Raw genomic sequence first — 25969 nt, forward strand, 5'->3', positions numbered from 1 at the left:
CCTGGCCCCTGATTATAATCGGAGGAGAGCCGCACGGAGCACTAGGTTTGAATCTTGATTCCAGCTGATGATGACCCCTGTCTCCCCAGAGGTCATCCCCCACCCCCACCCCCGTTCCTCCCACCCATGCACTATCCAGCCTTCCCAGCTCACTCTGAACAAAAGGAATTTGCATGAAAACAGGAGCTTTGTGCTTTTTAAGGTATCCTGCAAGCCTGCTGCTCGCTGCCCACCTGACACCCGAATCCTATTGGTGTGGAGGTGGCAGCTGCCCCTGAGCAGGGACAGGCCCTGCTTTGTAAATAACGCAGCACCCCTCCCTTCTAAATGCTCTCCCACCCCCACGCCTTGCAATGGAGTTCAAGGCACAAGCCCTTTTATTTGCCCACATAGCTTCCCGGCATGGGCAGGCAACCGAACTGGAACCTGGGGACATGAATTGGAGCACTTAGGTTCCATCTCCACCACTGCCTGCAATACAAGGCTGGGGAACGAGCCCTTTATCTCGGCTCTGGCTGAGCGGATGCCTCGTATAATGGATTTCTCCCCAGTGTGGCTAGGGGGAAAAAAACCACCCAAACAAAAACCCAAGCACTCAGTTCAGCTGCTCCTCCTAACTCTGTCCCACAATACGCGGCCCCACATTTGGAAGTTACCCAAAAGCCTCTGCTCCCAGCAACCGCGCTGGGTGCCACAGGCATCCCACAACACACCGGTGCAGCCAGGCTTTGTGCACCGCGTGCAAGACCGTATTTCCGTCAGATGCTGGGTTGGATGCACTGACCCGAGACAAGGACAAGCAGGAACCAGCCACTCCACGCCAGTGGCATCCTTGCAGCAGCTTCCTTGCCTAGTGTGGATGCACCCTGTGAAACAAAGATCCCATTCTCGTGGCAATGTTCTGTACAGATAAAGAAAAGGCAACGAGTAATGCATTGCAGGCTCCTGGAGCCCAGCAGAACGGAGGGTGGGAACAATCTTCAGTTCACAGGGGGGTTGTAGGAACCTTTCCTCAAGTTGGAGTCATAGGAATTCGCATACATTCTCACACTCACTATGAATTTCTCCGAGTGAAACTGAAATTCAAGCTCCAAAAATCCAAAAGAAATCCCCAGGTTTCAGGAGCTTTTGATACAGCCCAGGCTCACGCAACAGGGGGTTTTTTGTAGATCACGGCTGCAGATGCTTTTGTGTTTCTCTCCCCCTCCCTCCCCCCAATGGAAAATGAAATTCATTTTCACTAACATTTTTCTGCAAGCGGCTTCAGTTTCGGGCTGCCAAAGCTAAAAATTTTGCAGGGATTTGGCTGAAAATTTTCAGTTTCTAGGAACAGAAAACATGTCGTTTCTCGGCGAAGCCCCCCCCACCATTTGCTCAAAATCAACATTTTCCCACAGAAATTTCTTTTGTGACCCCCAAAAAGCCATTTTTCATCAAAAAAATTATCCCTAAGGAAATAATTCGATCAGCCCTGTTCTCGGTTCTCAGCCAAACTTCTGATGTGAATCACTAAACCCAACCAACTTCGGTGGGGCCTTGCAACAAGCGTGTAGCATGGTGTTACCAAACAGATTGATTGTGGCGGATGATCAAGTGGACAGAGCAGGCCATGGGGAGCCAGAACTCCTGGATTTTGTTTCTGTCTCCACCACTGATTCACTGTGTGACCTTGGGCAAATCACTTCATCTCTGCGAGCCTAATAATAATGATTCTTAGGTCGTTTCTGGCACTTTTCATCAACAGATCTCAAAGCGCTTTACAAAGGAGTCAGTATTGTTAGCTCCCTTTTAGACCCAGCAGGCAACTGGCAGAACCAGGGAACACAACCCAGGTAGCCTGAGTCCCAGTCTAGTGCTCTAGCCAGTTGTTCACACCGTCTGCTTAAGTAAGGACATAGGAACCATGAACCGTTCTATACACATGCAAAGTACTATAGCATCATATCGTTTCAGTATCTTCCACGTTTTCCACAAGGCATCTCTCTCCGTGTTTGCCCAGGGCCTGGTAAAATGGGGCCTTGATCCTAATTTAAGGCCTTTGGACACGACCAGAATACAAATAATGAACTGGTAATAAATCAGCAGTAGTTTCCCCCAGTAATCTGCAAGTGCAGCCAATCGGCAAATGCATCTGCTTGTAGGTGCATTTGCATGGGTGAGGGCAGCCATTCATGGGCCAATGGAGAGGATTTACACATGCAAAGGGGATGCTCTGGAAACACCACCGGCATAACCGGGGCTACCCGTAAGAACTTTTCCAGCCCATAGCCCAGTCTGCAGGATCCCCCCCACGGCAGCACCCTTAGGCTCTGACCCATTTAGGTTCCTAGTTCCGAATTGCTCATCTCCCATCTCTACGCGCTATGCTGCGAGTGACGCTCAGGGACGCAGAGAGAGGCGGATGCAGGGGGCTTGATGCACTAGCCGGGTTTCTTTTGCCACTGAACGTGGTGAATTATTTAAGCGCTTTTCAAACATTAATGAATGACTCCTCAGCCCCTCTCCACAGCAGGGCGCAGCTCAGTATTATCCCTCTTTTACAGATGGGGAAACCGAGGCACAGAGTGATTAACGGGCCTGATTTTCAAAGGTGCTGAGCACAGCCAGCTCCAGGCAAAATCCCTTGTGGCTGCTCAGCACCTCTGCAAGTCAGCCCCTCCAAGGTGACTTGTCCAACAGCCCCAAGCAAGTCTACAGCAAAGCACTCTGGTCGCCTGCCTCCTAGCCCTGCTCTGACCACGAGACCGTGCTCCCTCCCTCGCTAAGCCATACGGCGCTCCTCCTCTCCACGCTGAGGAGACGCCGTCCCACTCGTGCGCGGGGGGGGGGGGGGGGGTGAAAGCTGGGCCATTCTGGACTCTAGGACGAAGTGGCCTGCTGAGGCAGGGGCAGGCAGGCAACTGCAGCTGAGGAGTTTTGCTCTCTGCAGAGGCTGGCTGTGCACCCGGCACTTGGGACAGGCAGTGCCTCCAAAGCCCTGCGGTTTGAGCAGATCTGGACTCACTTTAGGCACAGACACAGCCCAGCCTGCTTTGCCGTTAACCAGACGGTTGGGCCGGAGGGTGAAATGTAACAGGGAGGCAGGCGTTTCCCTCCCCCACCCCACCCCTGGGTCCCTGTTGTCTCTCTGTGTTGCTCCCGGAGGCTGGTTCCAGACACATAGTTTGAATAAAGGTCTCTGCTTCCTTGCCAGCACCAGGGCTCTCTCTGGTTTTCCCCTTATCTAGCGGAGCCTCCCTGCCAAGAGCACAAGGCAGGCAGGGGAGGGAGGGGGACTCTCTGAAAGTCCTGGTGCCATTAACCCTTCCTGGCTCAGCACATTCCTGCCACCTCTTAGCAGCAGCCTCCTCAAAGCCTCCCACACGTGGATCCCCGGATCAGGGAAGTCAAGGCCCTGGCGTGCACTGAGCACGCGCGTGTTCGCACACGTTGGCAGATGGGGCCCTGGCCTGGCATCCCCTTGTGTCGATTCCACTCTAGAGAGATTTCAGTTTCCTCTTTATCCCACCCTTCCCCCCAACACACCCCAATCAGCAAGTTCAACTCCTCCATTCTTTGGACTGCTTTGCAAGGGAAAGATCTCTGGACGGACCCCACCCTCCAATGCTCCACAGTGAAGCAGGGAAAGGCTCCAGGGACCCCGCTGGTCCAGAGCCCAGCTTCCCCTGAGTAACTGCAAGGTGTTGTGAGGGTCTCCATGGGGTCAGCAGTGCCTGGGGCACCAGGACTAGCTCTCCGTAAACCCATGGAGACCCTCACCACTCCCTTCCACCTCCACGTTCTCAGGACATCACTGAAGTCAGCCCAGCAATTTGGCTGGATCGAGCACAGCTGTTGCAACATGTTATGGCCCAGGGCTCAGGGTTACTTTGAGTCTAAGTCAGATTGCAAGCTCCTGGAGGCCAGAAGTGGGCCTGTTTATTTGTCTGCACAGAGCCCCACACGACCCCGGTGCTGGAGAGAACAGCGGTCGTCACCCCAAGTGCCAAAAGTGTGCGGGGCACTGGCAGATGGGCCAGAGCCCAGGGCCCCAATTTGTGGGAAGCAGCCATCTTTGTGCCACTTGAATTCTGGGCTTGGCTGAGGGTTTGCCTGGCTGCTCATGTAAGGCAGGGTAGCCCCAGACGCTGCTTTAAGTTATGGTCTCTTCGGGCCACTCCAGCACCCTGGGCGAGCAGGAAAACAGTGCTCCAGCCACACCCCCTCCCACGCCAGCAGAGGGGGGCAGCATCAGTCTGTTCTACCTGACCTACCCTGTCCCACCTCTTGGTTGTGGGGGAATTCCCAGCAAGGGGACCCATCTGCTTTCCAGCCCTTCTACAGCACAGGAGAGGTGGAAAGGGGTTTGAACGCAGCCCAGGATCGGGGCCAGAGGCTCTGCCCCAAGAGGGCTGAGGAGCCCCTGCTGTTCCCACTGAGCTCTCCGGAATTAGCCATGCCACCAACCCAGGCAGGGGTGAATCTGGGAGCATCACACCGTTTGGTTTGTCTGTTGTGGGCCCCGATAGCCCCCCAATGACTAGAGCTCATTCCTGGCATTCACCCGCAATGAACGCAAGGGACACTTGAGGTCAGGCCCAGACAGCGGGACCCGAGGGGCGAGCCAGTGAGGCGGGGCTCCAAGGGAGGCAGGCCTAGGGGGCGGCGTGGAAGTGGCAAGGGGCGTCCGATGCAGGAGACGGGGAGACGGTTTCGAATATACTCAGCAACAGCCCAGGTTCGGTCTCACTGGGCCCAGTCCACTAAAGGGATCACTCTCCCTTGGGCCTGCTTACACGCTGGGGCATAGACCAGACCCTGTGGACCCCGGAGGAGCTGGGGTTCCCAGAGGCTCTTCCTGTGTGCCCCCACCCCACCCCCCCATTATTGCCTATAGCTCTGCTCCGAGCCCCAACTTATCCCCTGCCCTACTAGGGCGTTCAGGTCTTTCTCCTACTCCTCTCTTTGATGTCAGCTTGTTCCTCATCTCACGCCCCCTCGCCCGTCACTCTATCCCTCTCCTAACCCTGCACTTTCCCCCTCTCACGCACTCCTCCGTTTGTCATCCCCACCTGTTCATTCCTTCTCACTCCCTGGCCTAGAGACACGCACCCGCCCAGCCACCATGGCAGCCCCTTTCCCCATGGCTGGGAGGAGGAATCTGCTTCAGGGAGCGGGGCTATAAAAGGGGGACCCAGAATCCAGGGAGAAGCTGCTCCTGTGGGGGTTTGGAGCTCCTCCCTTGGGGAGGGAGAGAGGGGCCTGGAGCCCCAGAATGAAGGGGAGAAAGTTGGGGGACCCATAGCTCCAGGAGAGCTCTTGCAGGGCAGGATAAAGGGGACCCAGTGCCCCAGGAAGGGCTGGTTCTCTGCCAGGGGCTGGAAGTGGGTCCGGGGCTGAGAAGGAGCCACTGAGGGGCACAGGGATGTGGGGCCTCGGGACCCTCCGTAGCAGGCCAAGCAGTGTCCCTGCATCATGGAGGAGGCAGGCACAGGATGGCCAGAGACGGCGCTACCGTACAATAGCCCCGCGTAGAGGTGCCCGGGCTCACCCCGCCAGCCTGCACCCCTAGGCTTTGTCCTGGACCCCTTCCCCACACAGCAGCTACGTCTGCGGGTCAGGACCAACCAGGCCAGGCCCTCAGACCATCCCGCCTCCCCTTGCAGCTTCCCGCCTGGGGCCTCTGGGCTCCACTGCAGTGCACACAAGGCCCAGCCCCACACCTGCAGCTCCCACAGCCCGCAGGTGGGACAGGCTCTCTCCACAGGACAAAGGCTCCTAAACCCCTTTGTCTCGGAGGAAACGCGCCCTGCGTGCTGGAGTCAGCTGCTGTGTTGCACCCTGAGCAGGCCAGATGAGCCACCCGTGATGCTGCTGGCCTGAGCCCGCTGCCTCTTCCCGCTCGCTGGGGGGGAGCCCAGGAGCCCCCTGGGGGGAGGAGACGGGGAGGATGGAGACGCAGGCGGGGCGTGCAGGCCCTTCTCAACAGCAGCCTGGCCAGCTGATGCTCCTCAGGAGGGGAGAGCAGCAGCCCGGGGCCGGGGGACTGTGCATTGCATGAGGTGACGAAACAGGCCAGGCCCAGCCGCCTTTGGGGCAGGGGGACCCAGTACTGGAGACGCAGGGAGCTACTGGGGGACGCCCCCATTTCCTCCCCAGGAGTCACAAAGGGGTTAGGAGGTAGAGCCCCATTGCACACTCCCCTGTACCTGGCCATGCCGCCCCCCAGCCCTCCCCAGTCTCATCGCTGCTCCTGCAGACCCTATGCCTGCAACAGCTCCCTGCTGTCCTCTCCCTGCTAGCCCCCTCGCCCTGGGGCTCTATCCCCTTGCGAGAAGCTGGGGAGCAGGTGGATCCCCGGCCCTGGCAGGAAGTAGGCCCACAGCTCCAGCCGGGGAGGTTGATGCTACTGCCATTATTGACATGACAGCCGTGGCTGGAGGCCCCAGCTGAGCTCCGGGACAGTGAGGGAGCTGTGCGAGGCCCTGCACAAACACACACACAGACAGGCCTTGCCCTTATGAGCTTACAGTCCAACTAGACAATGGGGGCGGGGACGGCATTATGACGCTTCTGGCTCCAGGTCACCCAGCAGGCCGCTGGCAGAGCCAGGAACAGAACCCAGATCCCCTGATGGCCAGGCCAGCGCTCTACCCCTTGGACCACACTGCCCCTCAGCTTTACTTCAATCAGCCAAGGGGTCCTCCCTGGACAATGGAGCAGGGACCTGGAGCATCGCTGCCTCCTGCTGCTGATGGGCCACGGTGGCCTGGGCCGCCAGACCCACGGCACAGATGGACACAGAGGGGACGCTCCAGTTAATCTCTCCCAATGCGTTTCTCCGGTCGAGAGCCAAATCCTCAAGGCCATTCTAGGGGTGAGAGATTGAGCAGGACAGGAGAATGGGGCAGGGGACTGAGATTCCCTCCTGCACCCCAGCCCCCGCGATCCCCTTGGCATCCCTGGCTCCCTCCCTCCCCACACCCTTCCCACCCAGGGTTCGGCCGCCACAGACGGCTGCGGGATGCTTGGGAGGAGATTTACCCGACGTTAATTAATTAAAATAAACAGCAAATTAACTACAGCGAAATTAAAATAGCTCCGGAAATTAATTTTCAACAAAACCCACCTGGAAAGGCTGGATATTTAAAGAATTAATGGAGCCCTCCGAGACTGTAAAGAACTGGCAGCTCCTGGAATCCACGGACCCTTTCCACCCGCCGGCCCCCAGCCACTGCACTCCCCAAGGATCCCCTGCCTCGGGGAAATCAACATAGTAACTCCCTTCCCCTAACCACCACCCCAGGCCCCTGACCCCACCCTTCCCTCAGCACTACAGCTCCCATTGTACCCTCCCCAGCACCTTACACCACCTCCTTCTCACCCAGTCCCCCATCACTGCCCCATATGCCTCTCCATCCATCCCAGACCCCCTTCTCCCTTCTTGCCCCACACAATCCCTCTGGACACACATGTGCAACACTATCTCCTCCTGCCCCAACTACCCCTCCCCAGCACCAAACCGGCTGCCCGCATGCCTCCTCCTTGGGGGTGCTGCTCACCCCCTGAGCCACACAGAGCCGGCAGAACAAGTGCCAAGTGGAGAGAGGACTCCTGGAGGGAAAAATCAAATCAAATCACCCTCCTAGTGGAGATTCAGCAAAGCTGCACAGAGCCACCGAAATAACGAAAGGAAACGGAAAGGACAAAGCCCCTCCAGCGACTGGGATGGCTTGGGAGCCCCGGGAGCCCAGTGTTAAAGGCGAGGGTCCGGCTCAATTTAAAAGCAGAACGTTGCACCGAGAACCCTTTTCTCCCTGCTGGGTTAATGGGGGGAGGGTCAGCAGGGCACTAAGGGCCTGAGGTTGGTGCGACTCTGAGTGGGTGCTGGGGTCCAGCCACTGGCAGCAGCTTGAAGGACATAGGAACCTAAGAATGGCCCTATATGGCCAGTGGGGCCATTCTTACGTTCATACTGGGTCAGAGCAAAGGTCCATCCAGCCCAGTATCCTGTCTTCCGACAGCGGCCAATGCTAGGTGCACCAGGAGGAACGAACAGAAGAGGGAATCACCAAGTGATCCATCCCCTGTCGCCCATTCCCAGCTTCTGGGAAGGACCCGGACCGAAGTGTACACTGGGATATCACCATCCCCTGCCCCCCAAAATAGCCCCACTCTACCAAGACAAGCCTCACCCTCAGCCACCCAGGAACCAACTGTGCGCTTGACGAGCCAATGCTTCACCTCCATAGCAAATGGGGATGAAATTACCACGTGAATAGGCTGAATATCAGGGCAACACTTCTTAGCAGTGCGATGGATCCATTAGCCTGGGGAACGGCCTCCCAAGTAGGGGCAGGGGAGAGCCCCCTTGGCTGGGGTCATTTAGAACAAGACTGGGCAAAGCGCTGAAGTGACTAATACAGCTCCAGGTCTGGAGGAAGGAACAAGGTGGCACAGAAAGGCTTTTTCTCCCCCACCCCCCACGTACACACACCTCTAACTTTGGAGATTATGTGATCACCCAAAAACCGCGGGACAGGAAATCTCCCCTGATCCAGCTGCCTTCAGAGCGCTGAGTCAGCAGGCCCGGGCCAGCCCTACAACCCCACCGTCAGTGCCACCTGCAGGAAAGAGCCTGGTTTGCATATGCCCGCCCACAGCAGGGTTTTTAAGGGTTTCCTCTTTTCCGTCACACGCACGGACGCAAATCAGAAAATTAAAGAACTCCACAGGAAACGCAGAGACAGGTAAAGAACGGCAAGTGAAGAACAGAAAATGCCAGACCCCGGTTTCCTACCCACAGGATGATCCCTTGTGGCCCCAACGTCCTGCCGTTCTCAGATGCCTGGGAGCTTACGCACGACACTGTTTTACCCTCTTCTGATGCTTTTCCCTTGAGGATCTCAAAGACCTTTATGAACATTAGGAACATTGTAAACCTCTGACTAGCACAATGGCGGGTACCTGATTGGGGTCTTCAAACACTACAGCAATATACGCCCACACAATGTCACCTCTCTGGAGAGGGTGGTACAGGCTTACTGAAGCTCATAGTATTCACAGATGGGGAAACTGAGGCACAGAGGTATGAAGTGACTTGCCCAATGAGTCAGTGAGAGTCAAAAAGAAAACCCAGGAGTCCTGATTCCCAGGTCCTGGTTCTAACCTTCAGGCCTTGTCTTCACCAGGACAAAGGTGTGTCCTCAGCACAAGTTTGCTACCGTGTAATTGACAAAAGGTAAAAGCCTAGTTTAAAATGACCCCTGCTTGGTCTTCCCATGTGTTAGCAGGCTGGGGCAAACCCTAGAGCCCCCAGAGTCTTTGCCCCGATCTGCTCACATGTGAAACCTACAAACTGCCTTGTCTTCACTAGGATTTACCTTGCGTCAGCTAACTCACGGCAAGAAAATACCTTCTTCCCCAGCACCCTCCGACCACACTCCCTCCCACGGCTGGGAGAACAAACAGGAATCCGGACTCTCGGTCCCCCGCTGCTCCACCCTCGTTCCCTGCCTGAACCCAGGAGTCCTGTTCCATGCACTAGGCCATGCTTCCTCCTGGTTTAGATCATTCCCAGCAGTGAGATTTGCAAGCCTGCACCAGGAGAGGGCTGGGATTTTGCCTAATTCTGCCTGGCACTCGGATCGCTTTATCCTCCCCCTCCCCCCTCCCCAAACACACACCTTCCTGTTAGATGTCAGGAGGGTCTTGGATCCTGGCCAAGGCAGCTCCAGCAGCTTTTCCCCTCCATTTTTGACAGCAGCCCTGCCAGTATGCATGTGCATGGGGAGGGGGGGTATTTTTATTTTGCAGGAAGGAGACAAAGGGAGGCCGTGAGCCCGCACACTGGAAGATCACCGACTCGACGTCGAGTCTGCGGTGCCTTTTTAAGCCAGCGCCCTTGCCTTGCTCTCTTCCTCCCCCACCTCGAGGCCTGCTCTGCAACGCTGGCCATCGGCTCCTTGGGCTCCGGATGGCCTGGCCTCCTCTCCCCACACAGATGGCTGTTTCCACTCACTTGAGCACTTGACCTAAATCTCCTCCTGATCCAGTGGCACTGAAATATCTTACCAGTGCAGCTCAAGGCAAGGGGAGGAGATGGCTGTGACCAGAAGGGGAGGGGGGCCAGCAGGAAATATTAGGCTCCCCCCCCGCCCCGGGTGAGAAAGACATCTCTCCTCCTTCGCCTCAGAGCCGGGCTTCTATCTAAAGCCCCTGGTTTCATGCCGGTGCACCGGGCCCAGTCTGGAAACTGGGTAACCACATGCCCGGCCCAGTCGCCCCGATAAACCACTTCCCCCAGCACAGGGCTCGGCGGAGGAAGTTCCAACGGCTCTAAAGTTTCATCCGTGACTCAGCCGCTGGCTGCCTCGGCCAAGAGACCCCCCCTTTGGCCGTGCTGGCAGGTGAGGGGCGGGCGGGTGAGGGGGTGGGGGGTTTCACACAAAACACGCTGCTCTCCACCCACGGTGCCAGCACAGCCCAAAGCCCAGCAACAGCAGACGTCTCCTTGAATCCCCTCCGTGCCGCGCGGCGTGACTCACTCCAACCCTGTGCTGCCCAAAACAAGCTCCAACACGGGGAGGAATGGAGACAGAGGAGCTGCTGGGGGCGGGCGTGTGGGGAAGGGGAGGGACGCGGAGCCAGAGAAAGAGAACGGCAGAGAGAGACAGAAGGAGGGAGAGCAGAGGCAGAAATAACAGCATCTGAAACGCTGCCTGCTAGAGGCTAATTGGTTCCGGCACAGCCTGGTTTGGTTGGCGACGCTCCCCCTAATCCTTCAGCCTCCCTGCTCCCAGCCCCGGAGACCAGGGCATTTCTCTGCCCGGCTCAGAACGACTGCCCAGCTGAACCGGGCTCTCTGGCTGGGGGAGCTGGGCTTTGCTTTGCTGTTTTCACAACTTGCTGGGGCCGACGGGCAGCCCCGGCCCCACTCCCCTCCAGTGCCCCCTGCTGGGATCCCCCTGCTCCTGCTCCCCTCCAAGGCCCCCTGCTGGGACCGCCCTGCTCCCCTCCAGCACCCCCTGGTGGGGCCCCCCTGCTCCTGCTCCCTTCCAGCGCCCCCTGCTGAGACCCCCCTGCTCCCACCCCGCTCCCCTCCAGCGCCCCCTGCTGGGACCCCCCTGCTCCCTCCCACACCCCTAACACTCCTCCGTTGCTCCCTCCAGCGCCGCCTGCTGGGAGAGGCTGAGCGAAGGGAGGAGGGCAGGAACTGTCTGCTAACACTCCTCCACGTCTGGACAGCCCCTCCCGCTGGGAGGAGCGGAGCCAAATTCCCTCCCCCCGGCCAGCCTCTGCTCCTGCATGGTCCTGTGCGGAGTCCAAGCAGCCTCCGCCCTGCTGAGCACTCAGGGAAGCTGCAAAGCAAATGGAGCAAGTTTGTCAGAGTAAATCCTGGCATAATCCTAATCAGGATGTGGCCAGTTCATGGGGGACAATGGGCGCTCCAAGGTCCGGGTTACACCCGCCGCGCTCACTGGCCCCAGTGCTCCCTTGGCCCCAGTCCAGACACCAACACAGCCAGCAAGCTGCCTGGGCCATTAGAACCAGGGGGTGGCCGGGAGGTGGCACGGATTCCCGGGTGCCCCGAGGGTCAGAGCCATGGGAGAGCCACAGAAGCAGGCCGGGGGCCAGGGGTACTGTTCTGCAGGGTGGAAGTTCCCTGCGGAGCTGACTGCACATGAGCTCAACTGCCCACCCTTGCCTGATCCACCCCACACCGGGCCATCTGTGCCTGGCACAGACTGAGGAGAAGCTCCCGCACCGAGGCACCAGGGAAGCTGTCCATGTGTGTCCCCATCCTGTCCAGATCAGGCACCTCTCTCGCTGCTCCCCAACTGGCCTCCCCTCGCAGGGAGCTGGGGATCCCCAGGCCCCCAAGGATGCACCCGCTGAAGTTACCCGGCTGATGCAAGCGGGGGCCCCAGCACCGCCAGCTCCAGGACACAAGCCAAGAGTCGGCAGCTTTGTTCCAGGTGCCCGTTCCCTTTTTTCATTAGGCTAATGGGATGCGGATGCATTATTCCATTCCACACGCTGCTAATGAACCACTCAGGCCTGTGCATTTGCATTAATGTGCAAAGTGCTGGAGGGAGGGCGGAGGGGCTGCATCTGGCCAGACCTGACCTTCCCCCATGCAGCCGGGCTCCCTGGGAGAACTCAGCCCCCCACTGACCCTCTGCTTCCTCCCTGCCCCACACTTACCCCTCCCCTGCTCCCTTCAGCACTGAATCATGTTGCACTGTTGTGGCTCCACACAGACCCTTAATCTTCCCAGGGAGAATTCCACAGCGCATTCCACTACACATTAACCAGGCTGCTGCTGGGCAAGCCCAGGAACAAGGCGGCTGAGCCGGGCAGCTTAGCTTGCTCAGAACTGGGGGACCCACCAAGCAGGGACCGGGCCGACTTCCTCCTCCTTTCCAGAACAGGCCTCACCCGCACCCTGATGTCCACCTGCCACTGTGTCCTGTGAAACCCCCATTCACCCCCCGCCCCGGCTTCGCTCCGCCACCGGCCACCAGGCGAGGGTACCTCCCAGGCTACCGTGACATACCTAGCGGGCCCCCTGCCATGCTATAGGCAATGCCCAGGCAATACTGCGCCCCCGGCTTCCCCTGCATATAACTGGAGTACCCTGCTTCCCGGACCCTAGGATCCCGCTGGCGCCTGCCCCAGGAATTGCTCCAAGAGGCAAAAATGTGCCCGCACGGTGGGGGGCTCCAAAGGGAACCGTAGCACACCCCTCCCCGGGGATGGGAGCCAACGTGCCTTGGTGCTTGAAATACCTGCCCAACCCTTGCGGACGCTCAGGGCCATGCAGACAAGGAAGCGAACACTTATTCCATTTTTTACAGGAATTCACATGCAACATTCACAATCCTTCACCCCAAGGGGAGTCAGGGGGAGGGGGACAGCAAGAGGAGTGAGGCCATGCAGTCGGGAGCAACTCCCCCCCCCCGCCCCCACGCTGGGGTCTGTCCCCCACCGAGCCCTCCAGTTGTTTGCTCCAGCTCCCAGCAGCCCCGCTCCCTGGAGAGGTCTAGAAGGCGAGTGACCCAAGAACTGGAATGCAAAAGCCTCCAGCAAACATAGCCAGCTGCCTGCACCCATATCAGTGCAGGGAGGGGCGGGCGAGGGAAGGAGGACGCCAGCTGCATTGGGAAGGTCAACTGCAACTCCCCAGCCTGTGCGTGCGTGTGTGCTGTGCCGGGCCGTGCTGAGCCCTCCCTGGCACTGCAGCCCTGTGGCACACACAGCCCCCCCAGCCCCGGCCCCGACAACTGGCTGCCATTGAGCCAGGTACTCGGGAGTCACACTCCGCCATTCCAGCCTTGAACGGCTGGTCGCTCCAGCCCTCCAGGCAGCTGCGCTAACTCAGCCCCTCCTGCCGTCCCCCGCGGCCCCCACCCCCCCGCCCGCGAGCAGCCTGCCGGGGCCAGGGCCCAGAGAGGGGGCCAAGGAGCCTTTCCTGTTTCCCTACACGCGGCCGACAGGCCACTCTGCGCGGTGCAGCCTGGGACCTACTCTCCTAGCAACAGCGACACGGAGCCAGCGATTACACCCAGGGCTACGGGACTGACGGAGGCCCATTGCCAGGGACACCCCCTCCGCCAGCTCTAATGACGCACCCCGGGCCACCAGGCCTTCCCTCCCCAGGGCAAAGACACTTCACGGCCCCACCCTGAAAGCCACTGGAGGTGACCCTACCCACGCGCAGGGGGCCTGCAGGAAGGCCGGGCACCGCTTACGAGTGGCTGAAGGCCTATTTTGAGGCACACAGGCCTCGTCTGCAGCCCCTCCGCACTGGGGCGGGGTGGAGTGGTGCCCACCCGGGGAGTCAGCCATACACGTCTCACTTGGGGAATATGGAGTTGAGCACAGGGCCGTTTCCCCACTTCTTTTTTAACCACCTCACCCCTGCTGGGAGCTCAGCGCCCGCCCGGGCAGGCTGACATGCTCAGAGACACCCGGACGACAGCTGCTTTGGAGACCAAGCCGAGAAAGCGAGAGTAGCAGTACGCCATTCCCCCTCACTGCAAATGAACCCGAACCAGCCCCCGAGGAGCTTTGTCCAGTCCATAGGTTCCCGTCCTGTAGCTCGCCCTGGGTTCCCTGCAGCACCCTCAGGCTGCTGCCCAATGAGTTAGAAAGGAGTGGGGGGCAGCCCAGGAAAAGCACATGCTGCAAGGCCTCCGTGCAAAGGCAGTGGCATTTGCTCCTGCTGCATGAGGGGCTGCAGAACAGAAGGACGTCTGCCTGCAGGCCCTGCTGGGAGGGGAGGGATCCAGTGCACCGCTCCGGCCCCACCTGCAGCAGACGTGCAAACACCTCTGTGTTTGTGCGTGTGTGTGTGTGTCTGGGTTTGTCACAGACTGGTGAGCAAGTTAATCTCAGACTCCCTGACACGTGGAATAAAATCACGATCCCGTAATGGAATTCATTCGTCTTCCTGTCCAGAGAGAGAGCAGCCCCGGCACCATACGCCAGAATTGAGGAGAATAAACCATCAGGCCAGGGACTTAGCACGATGGTACAGGACAATACAGAGAGCCAGAGCTTACAGGGACTGGAGGGTGGGAGAGGGTGCTTGTCCCACGGCTTGCCCCAAACCCCACTTCCACATTCTCACCGGTCCTGAGCCAGGGAACAAGAGGGCGGGCAAGCAAGCGAGGGGACTGAACAAGGGGGTTGTGTTAATTTGCTGCCTGTTAATGAGGCAGATCTGCAGAGTGCTACTGGCAGGACTTCAAAGCCCAGCAAAGGCCAGGGAAATAATGGTTGGGTTCCCATTTCAGGGGCAGGGCAGCTTTAAGGGGGGACATCAACCCCATGTTGATGCCAGGATAAAGCGGAGCCTCACATCTGCACACAAACTCACCTTTCAGACTGGCGTGTCTCCCACGTCCACCCCTAGCATCCCAGGACTTGCCAGACAGCATCAGAGCAGAGAGACACTTTGCTCAGTGGCTGACAGAAGCGAACTCAGAGGAAGGTGCAAGACACCAGTGGGCAGGTCTAGGAGAACCTGCCGGCAGTGGCCACCCTATGATCCCACAGCATTCTTAAGAACCTAAGAACAGCCAGACTGGGTCAGACCAGAAGTCCATCTAGTCCAGTATTCAGTCTTCTGACAATGGCCAGTGCCAGGTGCCCCAGAGGGAATGAACAGAACAGGGAATCATCAAGTGATCCATTCCCTGTGACCCATTCCCAGATTCTGGCAAATAGAGGCTCAGGACACCCTCCCTGCCCACCCTGGCTAACAACCATTGATGGACCTAGCCTCCAGGAACGTATCTAGTTCTTTTTTGAATCCTCTTATGGTCTTGGCCTTCACAACATCCTCTGGCAAAGAGTTCCACAAGTTGACTGTGCGTTGTGTGAAGAAATACTTCCTTCTGTTTGTTTTAAACCTGCTGCCTATTCATTTAATTTGGTGACCCCTAGTTCTTGTGTTATGAGAAGGAGTGACTAACACTTCCTTATTTACTTTCTCCACACCAGTCATGATTTTATAGACCTCTATCACATCCCCCCCCTTAGTCGTCTCTTTTCCAAGATGAAAAGTCCCAGTCTTAATCTCTCCTCATATGGAAGTTGTTCCAGACCCCTAATCATTTTTGTTGCCCTTTTCTGAACCTTTTCCAATTCCAATATACACCTCTACCCTGATATAATGCTGTCCTCGGGAGCCAAAAAATCTTACAGCGTTATAGGTGAAACTGCATTATATCAAACTGGCTTTGATCCACCAGAACACACAATCCCGCCCCTGCCGGAGTGCTGCTTTACCGCGTTTGATCCGAATTAATGTTATATCGGGTCACGTTATAGAGGTGTAGAGGTGTATCTTTTTTGGGATGGGGTGACCATATCTGCATGCACTATTCAAAATGTGGGCGTACTAAGTGCGGGTACCACATGGCTCAGCAAGAGGCTCCAGCCCATGGAACCGAGTGACCCAGAGCACTGAAGCCCACTTGCCTTTCTCCCGTGATCACGCCTCCCCCACATTAACTTTGAAAGAGAATATTTAAGGTGAGCAAGAGCTTGGTCCACTGTGTATCATTATTTGTGGCAGCGCCCGCTGCTTGCCAGGCACTTTCCAAACACTCACAAAGGGATGGGTGGATGGTAAAGTCTAAGGACCAATCCACAGGCATTAGGAGAAGGGGAACCACCGGTAATTTCTATACCTGTCACCAAACAGAATGGCCAAAGCGGGTCTTTAGGAGGGACCTGATCGTGGCCGGGATCGGGGCCTTGCAGCTGAGCGCAGGGACGTGCCATGGGGCTGCACACAAGAAGGCATGAAGATAGTGCACATGAGAAGACAAGGGAGCTCCAGAGATTTGAGGCTTCTCTCCTGGTTTTCTGGCCCCTTACCTGTCTGGCTGGTGAGGTGGGCAGCAGGCTGGGCCCCCCCTGCTTTGGAATGTGCAATGCACATCCAGCCCTTCCCCAAAGCCACTTTCCTCCAAGAGCCAAGCCCCAGACACTAAATTCTCTCTCTCTCTTTCCTGGGCAGCCTCAGCAAGGCCAGCGCGGGCACCTGGGGCAGGCAATCAGCACAGACCCGGGGGCTCAGCATCACCCTTAGTTAGCAGGTGCGGGACAGCAGTGCCCAGCTGGGATCAGGGCCCCACTGCACTAGGCACTGCACAGACAAGTAGCGAGGGACGGCCCCGGTCCCAAAGAGCTCACAATAAGAACACAAGAACGGCCATACTGGGTCAGACCAAAGGACCATCCAGCCCAGTATCCTGTCTGCCAACAGTGGCCAATGCCAGGTGCCCCAGAGGGAGTGAACCTAACAGGTAATGATCAAGTGATCTCTCTCCTGCCATCCATCTCCACCCTCTGACAAACAGAGGCTAGGGACACCATTCCTTACCCATCTTGGCTAATAGCCATTAATGAACTTAACCTCCATGAATTTATCTAGTTCTCTTTTAAACCCTGTTATACTCTTAGCCTTCACAACCTCCTTAGGCAAGGAGTTCCACAATCTAACCAGACAGAGTGGGAGGGGAAACTGAGGCACACAAGTGACACCGCAGACCACCAAGGTGAGAGTCGAACGCAGGTCTCCTGTGTCCCAGCACATCAGCACATCCCTCTGCCAGCAGCAGGCTTCCTCCGGCCAAGAGGCTGCCTTCATGCAGCTCCCAAAGAATCCTGCATGCGCCCCGAAGGGCTGATTCTCCCTAAATTCCATGCAGAGAAACCAAACGCACCGGGGCACCGGCAGAAGCACTGCTTAGAAGGAGCTGCCGTTTGCCGGCACTGCTCTGACCCGCTGCTTGGCGGAAGGACGCTTTGACAGACTCGAAGGTGGGACATAAATAGCCCGGGTATTCCGGCACAGCCACTGTGGTTTTGCTCCCCTCTGGGCAGTGGAGGCAGAAATGCCCATATACGGGACTGGTCTGAAGGGGCTTTGGAGGTCTTAAAAAAAACAGGAGGTTGATCTTACTGCAGCCATGGGGTTTGCCAGGCGAATCACAGTTCAGCTTGTGGGGGAGACCTGCTGCGTGGACTACAGGAGGGCAGTTCCTGAGTGCGGCAGAGGACCCCGCAGGTGGCCAGCCATAACAGCCTCATAGTCACCCTGGGAGGCCACCTGAGCTAGAGCGGGCCACATGCAGGATGGGGGTGGTTGGCTCAGCTCTAGGGGATTGACAATGAAACATGGAGCCTTTCACCTCTAGGTGACCGGTTCACATCCAGCATGGGCAGGTAGGCATTGCAAATTGCTCCCCTTTTGATGCTCTGTGGATCATTCCAGCCTCCAGGGCTGCTTCCACCCAGCCCTAAGCCCACTTCAGTTCTGTTTAAAGAGAACATGCCAGGCATGCCGCGGTTTCGATGCTCCGAGCTCCATTTTCACCTGTCTAGTGCAGAGAACAGGGCAAACCTGAGGGCCGTGGCTCTGAAAGAGAATCATCTCCAGAGGCCGGCCTGCGCTGGGCCCGGCGGCTCAGGCTCTCACAAGGAGCTTGTGCTTATCACTCAGCTGTGGAAACGTGGCCAGACAGATCTGAGCTAAACCACAGCTGCTGACTGTGTCACCTTCCCGAGCAGGAAGCAATAAATGGTGGCCTTGATGCAAAGGCGTAGCCTGGGGAAGCAGGACAGGACCAAGAGACGGTCCGGGGAGGAGCCAGGCCTGCTTCTACCCTGAGTATACAAAGCCCCTTTCATAGGGGCTGAGTTTAGATTCGCTCAGCACATAGATTACCCCAGAGACAGACCTGCCTGCATTACAGTACTGGGGGGGGGGAAGTGTGTCTTGTGGTTAGAGCAGGGGGCTGGCAGCCAGGACTCCTGGGTTCTCTTCCTGGCCTTGGGAGGAAAGCTGGGAGGCAGAAGTGGTAAGAGCAGGGAGGGGCTGGGAGTCAAGGCTCCTGGCTTCTCCTCCTGCCACAGACTCACTGTGTAACCGTGAGCAAGTCACCTTCCCCTCTTCACGTCTCAGCTCCCCCTCCTGTGAAATGGGGACAGCACCACAGAACGGACCTGACCCGGGGATGTTTATTGATCTGGGGTTATTTAGTCTTCATAAGAGAAGAGTGAGGGGGGATTTGATAGCAGCCTTCAAGTACCTGAAGGGGGGGGTTCCAAAGAGGATGGAGCTCAGTTGTTCTCAGTGGTGACAAATGACAGAACAAGGAGCAATGGTCTCAAGTTGCAGAGGGGGAGGTCTAGATTGGCTATTAGGAAACACTATTTCACTAGGAGGGTGGTGAAGCACTGGAACGGGTTACCTAGGGAGGTGGTGGAATCTCCTTCCTTAGATATTTTTAAGGTCAGGCTTGACAAAGCCCTGGCTGGGATGATTTAGTTGGGGATTGGTCCTGCTTTGAGCAGGGGGTTGGACTAGATGACCTCCTGAGGTCTCTTCCAACACTAATCTTCTATGATTCTATGATGTTTATGAAGCATTTTGAGACCCTCCAATGGAAGGTGCTGGATAAGCATGTGTCAGATGGAGCTGGGAAGGAAAGGGCAAGTGTGTAGAGATAGGACTCCCGGGTTCTATTCCCAGACGGGGAGGGAGCGCGGTCGAACGGTCAGAACAGAGGACAGTGAGTCAGGACTCCTGGGTTCTGCTCCTCGGCTGGTGGGGTGCCCTAAAATGCAGGCTGGATCTTACGCACCCACTGACAGGTGGAAAGCTTTGCGGCACTGTCCCTGCCCAGCCAACCCTGCAGGGAACGCTCAGCAGAGGCACGTTTTCCCTCCCGTTGGCTTTTAATTATATTAATAATAAAAGTCGCTTGCATGAAAACAGGAGCTTTGTTGCTTAGGAGCTCATCTGCACCCGCTGCTTATTCCCCACTTTAAACCATAATCCTCGGCTGGGGACACCACAATTAGCCGCCGCGGAGATGGTCGCGGTGTCACAGTGGATTAGGACTTCAGCTGGGGGACTCTGCAGGAGGAGCAGCTGAGCTACTAAGCAACCACCATCCTGTTTTCACCCAAAGGAGACTGTGGGGACAACCCCCCCTTGTCCCCTGGTTATTAGTCACGCTGTGATGGCACCTACGAGCCCTGGCCTGGGTCAGGCCCCCGCTGTGGTAGGCGTTGGAACACAGGCCTTGTTCCAAAGGGCACAGACACTATAAGCCCCCGGCCCCTTAACCGGGATACCAGAGAATCAAAACACCACTTAGAAGACGTCTCCCCCCCTGCCGTCAGCGGTCTAATGCCCCTGGTGCAACCGGGCCTGGGTAGGCGGAGGTTTATGGGCTGTGCAGGGCCGATCTCACACATGTGCCCTGGGCTGCAGAATCCAGGTCGGCTCAGAGCCCACTGGCAGGCTGGGGAGTGAGGAAGTGATGGGGCGGGAAGAGGTGGGGGGCATGGGAGGGGGAGGGGTAGAGAGAAGGGTGGGGCAGCAGGGGAGGCAAGGGGCAGAGGGGGAAATATTCCAGAGGACAATAAATTTTTTGGAGATCCCCCCCCCCCAAGATACCCCACCCCCTGCTGCAGGGGAGTGGGGCTGCACTGTAACAGTCTGTGCACTCTGGGGATGATCAGGGACACGGGCCCTGCACAAGGCCTGCAGGAAAAGCAGGTTTGGCGAGAGATGAAATGTAGGGTGGGGGGGAATGAATCTCTGATTTATGAGGCTAAATCCTCCTGCCCAGCCCCCACCCAGCCCCCTCCAGCTTCCCAGAGAGCTGCCCGCATTCCCTGCAACACCTGGGGCCATTCCATCTGCAGCCAAGCATGAGCCGCCTGCAGCTGCAGGTCTGCAGCCCTTCCTCCCCCTCGCGCCCATCAGCCCTCCCAGGGGGAAGTCCAGCTCCACTGGGTTCCTCTCCCCTCAGTGCTCCTGACTCACTAACGATGTGCACGGAGCTCTGCCCCATGGCCCAGCCAGGGGGAAACCACCCTGGTACACCTGTGGGGAGAGCAGGCGAGGAGTCCTGGAGCCCCAATACACCAGCAGGGCCTGGCTGGGAGCGACCCACGGCCCATCCCCGTCATTCCTCTAGGACGCTCACAGGAGGAGAGACCCCCTTCTGCCAAATGCCCACCCCGGTTAGCTCAGGATCCATCCACCCTCCATTCACTACAGCAGCTCCGAGGGCGAGCTAAACGACGTCACAGCCCCATGCCTCGCAGACAGGGGGTCAGGGCTCTGCCGGAGAAGGAAAGGGCAGGCGGTCACGGCCGGGGCTGCAGGATAAGACTGCACAGAGCATAGCAGAGCTAGCATGTTCACGGATGTCGCTGGGACTGCATCAAGGCACGGGCATCCGAATTAGCAGCCCACATTGCAGGATCATGGCCACTAACTACGTCATTAACTGTGTATTTCATAATTGCCTCGGCCAGTCCTGAGCGAGGACCTCCCAGCCCGCACCATGAGGCGCCGGCTCTGATCCCAGCCCAGACACTAATTCACTGCATCACCACGGACATGTTATCTCCCCTCTCCGGCTGCCTCCCCAGCCACAACATGGGGACACCAGCCCCTGCCTTACGGGGGCCATGAGGACTGGAATACCCATCCCTGCTGCCCCTGAGCTGACGGGGGTGGCCACTGGCTCGAGCGGGACAGGATGGAGGCTGGTGTCTGGGGCCGAGAATATCGTGTGACTGGGCACGTCACTGAACACACCTGGGGCGGGGCTGTGGATCGAACCCCGGTGTCCTGACTCCCCCAAGAGCAAACGTCTATGGCCACGAGAGGCCCCGAGCAGGGGGTTTGTTCTGCTGCGGTTGTTCCCTTTGCCCCACACCGGCCAGAGTCTGCAGCCCTCGCTCACAACCCACTTGGCTGCCTGAGGCTCCCCGCAGGCCAGAGCTCCCCGCTGACAGCCTCCTCCGTGTCTGTCTGTCTGCATACAGAGGACCTGTTACTGGCTCTGATGGTGACCGCCTAACCACAGACCAAGCCCTCGCCCAGCACCAAGGCTGCGAGCTCGCTGCAGGCCCAGGGACTCGCATCCAGTGGCTGGCAAGGGCCCAGAACTGCCCCACCTGCCCAGGATCCACCCTTGCCTCGGACTGGAACCACCTGGAGGCGAGTAACTCCCCTCGGCCAGGAAGCGATGGGGCCAGCCGGTGCCAGCCGAGGCAGAATTCCACCCCCTTCCCCAGGACCACACACCGGATGCAAGCAGTGAGTCAGAGGCAGAGTAGCACGTGGAAGAGGAGAGGTCCAGCTGATTGCTGCTGGCGGCAGCCTGCCTGCTGGGCTGGGCTGGCGACCTGTCTCCTCACTGGGGGGGAGGGGTGCTGATGGGCACCCCCTCCTCTAGCGAAGGGATGGCCCCCCTGGGGCAGGGGTGTGCAAGAGACTCCCCCGTAGGAGACACAGGCCAGAGGACCCAACGGCAGGGACACCTGCTTCCCCAGGGCTAGGTAGGCCCCAGACGTGCTGTGATGGCGGGGGCCAACCTGGCAGCCATTCCACGCTCAGCCTCAGCTGATAGATCCTTCTCTAGCACCCGGGCACCAGGGTCCCTCTCCCAGCGCACACACACACACAGAGCAGAAGGTGCCCTGTGGTTTCCGCCACCCAGAGATGGGTCCCAGCCCCAGAGCCCAGCTGCGACCTCGACCTCACCACCTGCCCCGGCCAGAAGACAACCCTGGCTGGATTGAAGGGGAGGATATGGCCATCCGGGGACAGGAATAAAGCACAAGCTGCATACATAACCCAAAGCTCATTAACGGAGCCACGGCCCCATTCTTCCAGCTCCCCACCCCCGCCACAGGTAACACGCCCCTTCCTCAGCTCCCTGCCCCTCCACACCCCTTTCCACCCCGCCAGGAAGTGGCTGCTAGAATAAGCTCCAAATCCAGACCGAGCAGGATGGGGCCAGGGCAGAATTCCCCCTTATGACTTCTTCTCTCCTCCATCCCCGCTGCCTGCTCTCGCCAGCTAAGTGCCCCCCAACCCTCGCCCCACTCTGCTAAACTCACCCCAACTTCTTACAGATGCCAGCCATGCATGCCCCGGGCAGCCAACCAAACCGCCCCTGAAGAGCGCCACAAGAGGGCTGGACTGTGCCTCACGCCACCTGGAAGATGTGGGGGGTTCCCGGCTGCCCCCTATGAGGCGCACAGACTGCCCCGCTCCAAAGCAAGAGAGCCAGGAGGTCTCCAGCTACCAACCAGTAGGCTCTTGCTCAGATTACAAGCCCAGTGCAGCTGGCAGCAAGAGGCCCAGGACTGGCATAGCAGAGGGTGAGGCTGGCTAACACAGAGAACGCTTGCACTGCTCCTTCCCCTGGTCCCCCGCTTGAGTCCTTTACTTCCACGAGCACCAAATTCTCGCCCCCACTCCCCTGCTGCGCAAGCTCAGCTGACCTCGCTGCCCTTCGGTCTCCCGCACCTGCTAGCTCGGCTGCCAATGTGCCAATTTCACCTGGGCCGGACCTCGGGGAGGCCCCTAGAAGCCGGTGCCGGGGCCACGTGCACGTGACGTGGGACCTGGATGATGGGCTCGAGGGTGAGCTACACCACTGCCAGAGTGGGGTGGGGTACAGGAGAGCCCAGCTACGTGGCCCGCTTCCAATAGCCGACCGGGCAGAGAGGACGAAAGCACAAGGGAGACTCACCCGCTCCAGGGCTCTACTTAGACCAGGGCACATGGTTGTCCTAACATGGGCCTCATCCACAGAGACCATGCAAGAGGCGGCTGAAGTGGCCAGCAGGGCGGCGGAGGGGGGGAGGGGAGTGAAATATCCTTCAGCTCAGGCCAGAGCTTCAACACTGGACGGCACCTGATGGGAGAGAGACAGCTGGAGGGGGAGACGGAGAAAGGAAGCGTGCAGGCGGGGGAAGGGATATTAGCGACTATCCCCTTAACTCGAACCCTCCTCGCCTCTCGGCCCCAGTGGGCCGTAGACAGGCAGTCGGGCTCACACAGACCAGAGCACTATGGCCAGGTTTTACATGCAAGGTGCAGATGGAGCGGGGTGTGGGGAGCCGAGTGGGGCAGGGAGTGAGCCTGTTTCATGTGTCCATCCTCACCTCACCGCGCGTTCCCGCCCCCTGCCAGCAAGCGCCACAATAGCATTCAGCTGCCTTCCCCGAATACTAATGAAGCCATTATGCCCCCCGACTCCAGAAGGGGTTATTCTTTCCCCTTCCATAGATGCGGAAACCGAGGCACGGAGCTTACAGCCAAACTTTTTCAGAAGTAGCCCCTAATTTTGTGAGCCTGCATTTTCAGATATTCAACCTGAGATGCCCAGGGCCTGGTCTGCAGAAGCACTGAGCACCTGCAGCTCCCATCGGTTTCAGCTGGAGCTGTGGGTGCTGAGTACGCTGCGGGCGTGTCCACACTGTAATCGACACCTGTGGCTGGCCCGTGCCAGCTGACTCGAACTATGGGCCTGTCTAATTGCAGTGTAGACGCTCGGGATCAGGCTGAAGCCCAGCTCTGCCACAGGCTCCCTGGGGGATTGTGGGCACGTCACTTGGTCCCTCTGTGCCTCAGTTTCCCATCTGTAAAAACGGGGATAAGAGCACTTGGGGAAACCGAGGCACTGAGAAGGGACGTCACTTGCCCAAGGACACATGGGGAGTCAGTGGCAGAGCTGGCATTAGAACTCAGATCCTTTCCCCATGCCAGGCTGCACACACCTCCCCGGCCGGGGCACACCAGACCCAGCCGGTAGCTGCAGAGGGAGGCGCCTGTAGGGCCGTCAGTTTGGCCCAGGGGAAGGAGGGAAAAGGAGAGGCGGATTTATTTTGCAGTGATGCAGGCAAAAGGAAAGAGGCTCCTGAGCCTAATCAGGTGCGAGTGCAGAGTGTGTGTGAGAGAGGAAATCAGCAGGCTGCAGGCGAGCTGCTGGCAGGGAGTCTCCACTCAATCTTCCTGCAGGTTTCAGGCTGTTAGACAACTGGGCCAGAAGGCCTGCAAGTGCAATCAGCATTTAACCACTAGGACCATAGCAACCTCCCAGGACGACAGCAATCGCAGCCGTCGGCGGAAGGGGGAGGGCACTTCCACAGAGTCAGCCGAGGGGCAGCCACGCCAAGGGGGCTGATGCAGAGAAAGGAACAGCAGCGCACAAGGGGGTGGGGGGTGCCACGACACAAAGGCCATGCGACCACGCGCCTGCAACACCGAAGCACTATGGCCCAGGGGCAGCTGTGCAACACGCCCCCTCCAGCATTGAGGCACAATGGCAGCCGTGCAACACCCGGATCCCCCGCGGAAGCACTTTTGCACAAAGGCAGCTGTGCAATCACAAGCAAAGCTTTGTTGCACAAATACTCAGCGGGTGGCAGGTAGCAAAGAAAAGAACCTGAAAGCCTCTGCACTGAAAAGAAGAAATAAATGTCAGGCCCAAACCAAAGAAATAAATACCAGGGGGACCTTTGAGACCCAGGGCAAGGGAGGAGAAGTCTGTCCCCAGCCACCACTGCCCCGTCATTAACCCTTCCTGTCCAACCCAGCCACAGCTGTGCTGCTCCCACCTCCCACCGAAAGGCAGTTCTGCAATTTCAGACACAGCCCTGCGAGTCCTGCTTTCAAATCAAGCCTCTTCCCTCACTCAGACTCAGGAGTGAGCAGTGCAGTGCCGAGCTGCTTGTTAACGGCCGCTCATTAACAGCCCTCTGGGATGAGCAAGGTACCTAGGGCACCTGCACCTCCGACTTTAATGAGCCCCGTCACTGTCCTGAAGCCCTGAGCCACAAATGAGCACGGGGCCTTCTCTGTGACTGATGCCGGACTGCCACAAGCCAATCATCGCCAATTTCACCGGGTGGCGCAGCGGCCAGCATGGCCAGGGGAGAGAAACAGACAGAGAAACAAGCAAATCCTGGTGCTTGGCTCTATGGGGGTCACCGTACCCCACAGAGCAAGAGAGAAGCCACTAGGAAAGGGAGGGACCCGGGCAGTTGACTCGTCGTGGCAACTGCAGGGAGGTGGGGGAGGCAAGGCGGCGGCTGCCGAGAAACGCCCTAACCTCACCACAAATGCATGCACACGCCCCCGGAACGCTCCCTGCACCTCGGCCCTGTGCCATGAGCCAGGCCACCACCCACAGCCGCCAGTGGCCCCTGCCCGCCGCCAGCTGTCTCCAAGTCAGTGGGGCACAGGGATGAAGTGCTGCTTAGCCTCCCACACAGGGGGGACACAGTAGGGGACATGGGGCGGACACCCCAGGGGAGCAGGGAGCAAGAGCCCTGCTATGACATGCGGGGGGGGAGGGGGTGCGGGTGTGACCTCAGCAGCTGCGCACCTGGGCCCAGCCTAACCGGGGTAGGGGAGCAGCTGCAGCCTGTGCACGGAGCCATCCTTCCAGCTCCCGCTCCCCCCACACACAGGGGGGTCTCCCCCGAAGCAGCTCCTGCAAGCTCACCATTCCCACCTCCTCTCGCCTTTCCCAGCTCCCGCCCCCGCCCCCCGCTATGCCCGAGGGGGCAGGGCAGTGGCTGTGGCCATCCACACATCCCGAGAAAATACAGGTGTGCTCGCGGCCACAGGGAACATCTTCACTTG

The 25969-nt window shown here is 58.5% G+C and overlaps 1 protein-coding gene across 5 annotated transcripts in view; it reads right to left on the reverse strand.

Moving 5' to 3' along the window:
- Positions 1 to 25969, reverse strand: part of AHDC1 (AT-hook DNA binding motif containing 1) — a 106181-nt gene that overhangs the window by 60708 nt on the left and 19504 nt on the right. Inside the window, exon 2 of one of the 5 annotated variants that reach the window (XM_077837971.1) lies at positions 23070 to 23234. The exons of the other annotated variants lie outside the window; for them this stretch is intronic. The gene's annotated coding sequence lies outside the window, so the exon portion shown is untranslated. The remainder of the gene's footprint in view (positions 1 to 23069; positions 23235 to 25969) is intronic. 5 annotated transcript variants of the gene reach the window in all.

This window comes from Eretmochelys imbricata, chromosome 19, assembly GCF_965152235.1.
Source record: "Eretmochelys imbricata isolate rEreImb1 chromosome 19, rEreImb1.hap1, whole genome shotgun sequence".
NCBI lineage: Eukaryota > Metazoa > Chordata > Testudines > Cheloniidae > Eretmochelys > Eretmochelys imbricata.